Source organism: Suricata suricatta, chromosome X (assembly GCF_006229205.1).
Source record: "Suricata suricatta isolate VVHF042 chromosome X, meerkat_22Aug2017_6uvM2_HiC, whole genome shotgun sequence".
Taxonomy (NCBI): Eukaryota; Metazoa; Chordata; class Mammalia; order Carnivora; family Herpestidae; genus Suricata; species Suricata suricatta.
The window spans coordinates 75945706-75953241 of record NC_043717.1 but is presented as its reverse complement, the minus strand read 5'-3'; positions in this window follow the sequence as shown (position 1 = coordinate 75953241).

Genomic DNA, 7536 nt, shown 5'->3' with positions numbered 1-7536 from the left:
GAAATACACAGTAGGCCACAGTGTATACTCCAGCCAATAAGTAATTAAAGAAAAGCCATTGGACCATTGTTCACATGTTGGTGGACAAAGTAAATACCCCTCCAAGGCTCATTTCTTTACTCCCTAGGCATTTAGAGGCTGAGGAGCCACACTTGTACTTGGCCTGATTCTGGCAGCTATAGGCGCCACCTCAGCTGTAGCCAAGCACCATGAGAATGAGGAAAAACATCATTGGAAATTATTCATTACAAGGTGGTGTAGGGGGGCAGAAGGTTCCTTCAATTGTGATGCCAAGACGGTGAAAGAAAAGTTGATGGTAAACCTGAGGATCTGGGGGTACCTGGGTGGTTCAGTTAGTTAAACATCCAGCTCTTGATTTTGGCTGCGGTCATGAGCTCACAGTCCTGTGACTGAGCCCTGTATCGGGCTCCATGCTGGATGTGAAGGCTACTTGGGATTCTGTCCCTCTCCCTTTGCCTCTCTCTCTCTCTCTCTCTCTCTCTCTCTCTCTCTCAAAACAACAACAACAACAACAACAACAACAACAACAACAACAAGAAACCTGAGGATCTGAGAAAGTAAAAAAAAAAACCCAACTGAAATGGGTACATGGCATCTTATAAATCATTAATTCTATGACCATGTGCTGGGCCTTAACCTTTACCATCAGTGGAACAATGGAAGATCATAGAGAGAGGATAGGCCCAGCACAACCCACTTGTACCTTGCATAGTATAGATATTAGTGCAGATGACATGAAGGCTTTGGCTACTTTCATAACTTATTAAGTGGTATCATTGCTCTACCATTTGAAGGAGAGACTAAGATAGGTATTAGTAACCCTCAAAATTATACAGATAATGAGTTAGGAAAGATCACAGGAATGTACCATGGAGTTAAATAAAAAGGGTTGCTTTGATTCTGGAATCTATGCCTTTGCTATTCTTATGAACGCTAATAAAAGGGAAATGTTCTGGATTACAGATATTTATCCTGGTACCATGGACTAATTCTGATATTAATATACATGCCTGTGCCAATTAACACATCAGCCTAAGAGGAATCCATATGATTCTTCCACAGGTGAAGCATCTTCCATAGAATTGAAAAATTCATGAAAGTAACTTCTTGCACCAACCTCTTGAGATCGTCTCCCAATGTGGGGTATAAAACCTTTATTGTTCAAGATTTGGTAATATGGGCCCACACACTATGCAGTATTTATATAATTTTGATGTTAGATATGCTGGTGTTGGTGAGATTGATGGTAACATATGTAATTCAGGTAGTATTTAACCAAGAGAGATTTAGAAGACTCTAAATAACAAATGAATAACAAGATTGGATAAGATTGTCTTTTCCACAGTCAAGTCCTAGGAAAGAGATACCGTGAAAGCAAATTATGACACATGCACTTGTGATTCAGGTAAAAAACAGTTCACCAAACACAACACACCCCAAATCAGAAAAGAATCATTGCTAAAGGCAGTAATGGACCAATAATACCAGGATAAAAATCTTCCTGAGGGGGAATGGTTTGGTAATCCCTGCTCTCTACTTGAAAGCGAGGGGAGTAACTATATCATTTAAGTGATTAAAAAGTGTTTTTGAATTTTGTCACACAACCACTTGAATATGAACAAGATTTTAACTACCATTTGCTAATAATGTCTGCTCAAAAAGTTTAGAAAGAAAATGTGGAGAACGTCGTGGTCTAATCATTTGTTCCCTCTTGCAGGGGTTCAGGACATAATGTCAAGTGCTGTAGTATAGCACTGTAAGAACATGACATTCCTCTCCTGCATTTTATAATTTTTAAAAAAAAAATTAATGTTTATTTTTGAGAGAAAGAGAGAGAGCAAGGGAAGGGCAGAGAGAAAGAGAGGGAGAGAGAGATTGAGAGAGAGAGAGAGAGAGAGAGAGAGAGAGAGAGAGAGAGAGAGAGAATCTGAAGCAGGCTCCAGGCTCTGAGCTGTTAGCACAGAGCCTGATGTGGGGCTCGAACCCATGAAACATAAGATCATGATGTGAGCTTAAGTCAGACGCTTAACCAACTGAGTTACCCAGGTGCCCCCGGCTGTACAATTAAAAGTTGTTTCTTGTTAGGAATTTTATTCTTGTGAGCCAACTGATTGATGCCCATGGGAAGAACTCATAAGCAATGATATTTGAGTCCTCTGCTTCCCCCATGAGGTCTCAGAAGTGCCTGAAGAGAGAGTGGGAAGTGTTGATACCTAAAGGAGAATTAAATTTAGGCAAAACTTCTTGATACCAAGGTGACTGGTACTTGGCATTGGTATTAGGTTAGGGTATGCTATACAGCTCGCATCTTATCTCCTTGCCATGACCTCTGACATGTCATGATGGAAGTATTATGTAGTCTGTTGCTTTTCTTATTAGAAATTTTATCAAGATAATTAGAGATGTATATGCAGTTATAGAAATATTATAGAGAAATCCTGTGCAACTTCTACCCCCTCCCCCCAATGGTAACAGAATCTGTTGCTTCTTTATGGGAATATACATGCCAAGGAAATAGGACCAGAGTACTCTGGTTAAAACATTAAAGTACACATATAATGTAGCCAAACTGCCAATTTCTTCTTCACTCCAATGTGGGCTGCTTGGGAGAACATGGAAAACTTACAGGTGTGATTCCATGTAAAAAAAACCATGACTCTGAGCTATTCCATGTGAAACCAGATGGACATTCTGGGTCTGAGTTACATAGTGGCAGAATCTTCTGGACATTTCCTGCATTGCTCACAGGCTGGCCATTTCCCTGCCTCTAACCAGTGAACTAGGTAAAATGGCCAATGCCAGAGGCGTGGGCAGGAATGTTGACAGACGAGAGAAGCACCAGTTCATTGATGTTTGTCATTTTTATTTGCAATACTTTAGGTCCAAGTTTCAAACTGCAATATTTTTACACTCAAGACACAGTCATGCACAATCCATATTTCAATTTTCTATTGCTTCAACCACAATTTAAAATAACAATATTGGAAACAAAAGTCATTAAAAAATCAGAAGCTGAGGTCAGAAGGATGGAACCATACCATCAGCAGGTCTACGAAAGAAATAACTTACTTAAAAATCAAACAAACAAAAAGACCATAAATACCTTTAATCCAAAGTTACAGAAGAATTTCACTACACATGGGTTTACAGATAACACATTTTAACAAAAGTAATGCACAACCATGAGATACAATTCTGATAAAGAATGAAAATACAGATCCTCCTCAACTTGTTTTGTCTGGATATGAGTATAATCCCAGTAGACATCAGTACCCTGTGATCGGACTCTTCCTGGCTGATGTACTGAGGTTTAAAACTGAGCCCCCTAATGGTTATAGGGTTCTGTGAAAGGTCTTATCATCACTAATGAATATAGTATATGCGGGTCCATAAAGCACATCACACACAAGCACACACAGTGAACTTGAATTTCACCCTCAGGGCTGGTTGGCACTCTGCTATAGGCAGGGCATTGGGACTAAAGAACTTCCAGTTTACCCTCTTTCCAACAGTATACGCATACACCTGGCCAATCACTATGGGAGTTGTCATCAGAAATGCTATCTTTGGTTCCCAACAAGTGGATTTGTCAACACTCATTAATGCTAATAACATGTGCTCACGTTTTCCTTTCTTTATCTGCAACCTGCAAGTGCTTATGTCCACTCTGAATAGTCCCAGCCATTAAAATGCATGGATTCTGCCATATTGTGCCATTTACAGAGTAAACTCTATAAAGCCCAGCATTGCTTCATAGGAAAGGAGAGGCCCAAATATAGCTGTCTTCTCGCAAGTGTAACAGTGCATTTCTGTTCTAGTAGCAAATACTGGCCACAGCTTAATGAAAACCAGACTTTACATACAGAGTATATGGAAAATGAAAACTGGGAACACACCACAGAAAAAGTACATTCAAACAAAAACAAAACAATTGTGAGGATTTGGAAGGCTGTCACACGTTTTACCAGCATTCCCTAGTATTATTTTCATTTATTTGAGGTTTTTATTTTCTCCATCATTTGACATATTTCTATTGTTTCACTGCCACACAAGAAACCCAGGTTTAAGCATGTGATATTTGCCATCATTTGATCAGGCTGAATTTGCAAGGCAACCTAAAGTACTATAAGATGATAGAACTTTTGGAAAGACCTTGGGGGTCATATAGTCCAATACCCTTTTTTTTTATAGGTGAGGAAATAGCCATGAAAAGGTTAAGTGACTTGCCCAAGGCCACACAATAAGGGAGTAATAGAGCCTATATTAGAATTAGGCCTCCTCACTCATAGGCTAGTACTACATCTGCTTCATTCTTTGTACTTGCTGTTGATTTCCTCTTAGGTATGATATCAGGTGAACATGGTACACCCCCTTACTACTGGTAGGTGTTATGGGGCATCTTTCACCTGATGGCAGCTTCCAAAGGAGACTTTGATGGCACTAACCAGCTTCTATAAGTTTATCTTACAAGTCTGACTATATTATGTGGCAGCAAATGCTACTTGTATTATAGTATACTTGCACACAGAAGTGTACACATGGAGGTGATTTCTCAGGTCCCGCATTTGCAGATTCAGTTAGATATTGTTTATTATTAAACAGACATTTCCAATCCATGAGGAGTTGGGGGATACTCATTTGGTCACTGAAGGAGTGTGGGATCAGAAAAGGAGTAGAAAATTTAAGGCTAACCAACAGAAAGATTGTATCAGAAACAAATCTCTTATGAAAAATTCTTTCTTAGGAAAAAATATTTCCATTATTTCCAAGGTACCATTTATTTCCTTCCCAAGCCACATGCAAATATATGTTCAGAATTGCGTGTTAAGTTCACTCAAAATCCCAGGCTTATTAGACTGTAACTTTACAAATGCTGAATTTAATCCCTCTTGATCAGAGCATGGGAGAAGCTTGCATCACTGGCCATGCTTGTGTTTAACTGAATACTAACTGCAAGTAGCTCAGAAATCGACCATGAGGTTTAACTGGGGATGGAAGGGATAAGACACCCTTAAGTACTTTTATGTTGAGAATGGCCAATGGAAAGTGGGTTCTCTAGACATAAGGTCTGCTCTTGGTGAAACGGAATAATGTCTGAGACCACTACTCCAGGATAAAACTCCTCACCTACAATTTCTTCAGTGAGTTCAGAGGAAAACTCCTCTCTTTGGGTAAATAGTCTCCCTTTTGCTCTTGAAAAATGACAGTAGTTATGCATACAACCTATAAACAGGCAGGACAGAGAGCACATGGAAGCCATCTCAATCCAAGGCTAACAGGACTGTAACTGAAGGCCAACAGGCAATGGCAGTTCTAAATATTTGTCTTAATGTTTTCATAATTGGCTTTTAGGTACAAGTCACAACTTTCATTGAAATCAAAAGGACTTGCCTATTGGTCATGAAGAGAAGAATCCCGACCCAAGTGATATAACATCCAGTCAGACAAGGACATGGTGGGAGATGGGGGATTTATCCTTCTGTTGTTCCCAAATTCAGCCTGAAAATCTGCTAAAAAGTTGATTCATAAAGGTGATCTCTGAGTCAGATGTTTTCAAGGGGGCTAATCAAATGTCACCCCTCCAATGTCAAGTAATCACAACAGAGGCCTCCATGCCATATCCAAGTGGAGGGCAGCCACTTTCAACGCTGAAGGATGGATGTGTTTGGAGTTCTAAGAGCGACATCTCCCTAGCTTCAACTTATAGATAATAGTCCCCTAAGAAAGCATGTGCCATACCCAAGTGTGTGCCAACCTCAGCACCCAGGCAAATATAAAGCCTATGGAATAATTGTAACTAGCAAATATCTGTGCCCTGCATGCTCTGGGCTCTGGCCAGAAGGCATCTGCTCCTGGCTTCTTCTCTATGTTTCTATAGTCCCCTTTCTGATGTTTCTTTATTATAAAGCAATATTAGAACAATATCAAAGAAAATTTTGAAAGGAAAAACATGTTGTGCATAATCCCACCACCCTAACACAATTGATTCAATGGTCTGTGTTCCCAGTCTTTGTCCATTATGCACAACTTATTTTTTACATAGTTGTGATCCCTGTTTATGTTATTTAAAAGTGATTTTATAGATTTCTCTCTGAGAACTGGCAGCCTCATTAGAAATAAACAACCCATTGCGCAAAGGAATATAGTTATTTACATGATCTTTGAGCTGAGAAATATCCTTTATAGACAAACATCGCAAACTATCAAAACAGTTTTACAGACAACAGAAAGCAATTTCATATTTTTTTTAGCAATGGAATGTGCTTCACAGGGGAGGGATAGATGTGGAGATCTGGTGGCTGAACTCAACATCAGGGTGCAATTCACAAGCCTGAAGAAATCTGAGTAACACAACTAAAGAATAAATACTTGAGTTCAATCTTCTTACATGACTTGGCCATCCAGTAGCCAAAATGGAACATGGACACACAAATATTTACAATGACACATAGACGAGATCATCAAGAACGAAGTCATTACCCAACATGGTGACTGATTTGGGGGGATTGTGTCATCCGAAAATCTTCATGGGATTATGACAACGCACCGGATCCTTGCTACAACATTAATGTTCTTTTCTTTTCTTAAATAAATAATCTGTACTGTGCTTCTCACCCTTCCCTGACTTTCCCACTGCCCTATCCCTATCTCAGGACATTTTGGAATCAACATTCGACAATGTGCCCCCATTTTCTCAGGGCACACTAGCAACTTCAAAGATCTGGATAGACTCATCTGTGTCAAGATGAGCTTTAAAAAAGTCCAGAGAAAGGGAATAAACAATTAACCACCTGGAGTCCAAGTTGTTCAAGTTTACCCAATGTGAATCCTTCAGCATCATTTTGGCAGGAGAAACAGCTTCTCACTAATACTTATTAGAAATATACATAACTCTCCAACATGAGGGAGGGTCTTTAGAAGCTGTTCTCATTTAAAAATTTACATAGATATAAATTTGTAAGAGTAAAGCCTACTGCGATATATTACCATGAAATCTTGGTACTATGCGGTGTGGTGAAGAAGTACCTGGCTGCTCATATGCAGGATTGAAAGCATAAAAGAGCAGCCATTTCTCTGCCTACAGTGATCTGAAGGATCGCTGCTCCAGTCTTCTCTCCACCTAAAGGCCTTAATGACACCAAAAGGGACACTAATCAACAACTAGGGCTTCCCAACCAGATTTGTGGTTCTCTCCACTGGCAGGACATGGTTAGTGTACTAAATTCTATTCACACCCCAGGTGTTTCACTGAATTCCCTGGCACTATGAATGAAACATTAAAAAAATATTTAACTTTAAATGAAATAAAAATTAAGGCCTCTCTTTCTGTCTCTCTCTCTGTCTCTCTATCTGTCTCTGTCTCTCTCTCTCATTAGAACAGTGTGGCATTAACATTTTCAGGCCCATCCACCTTTTTGCAAAGTATAACACAGGAGGCTTCAAATGAATGTTACCGTTTGATTTTTTCACATCGGTTGTTTTATCTCACTGTTGATATTTTCTAGGGGATCAAGC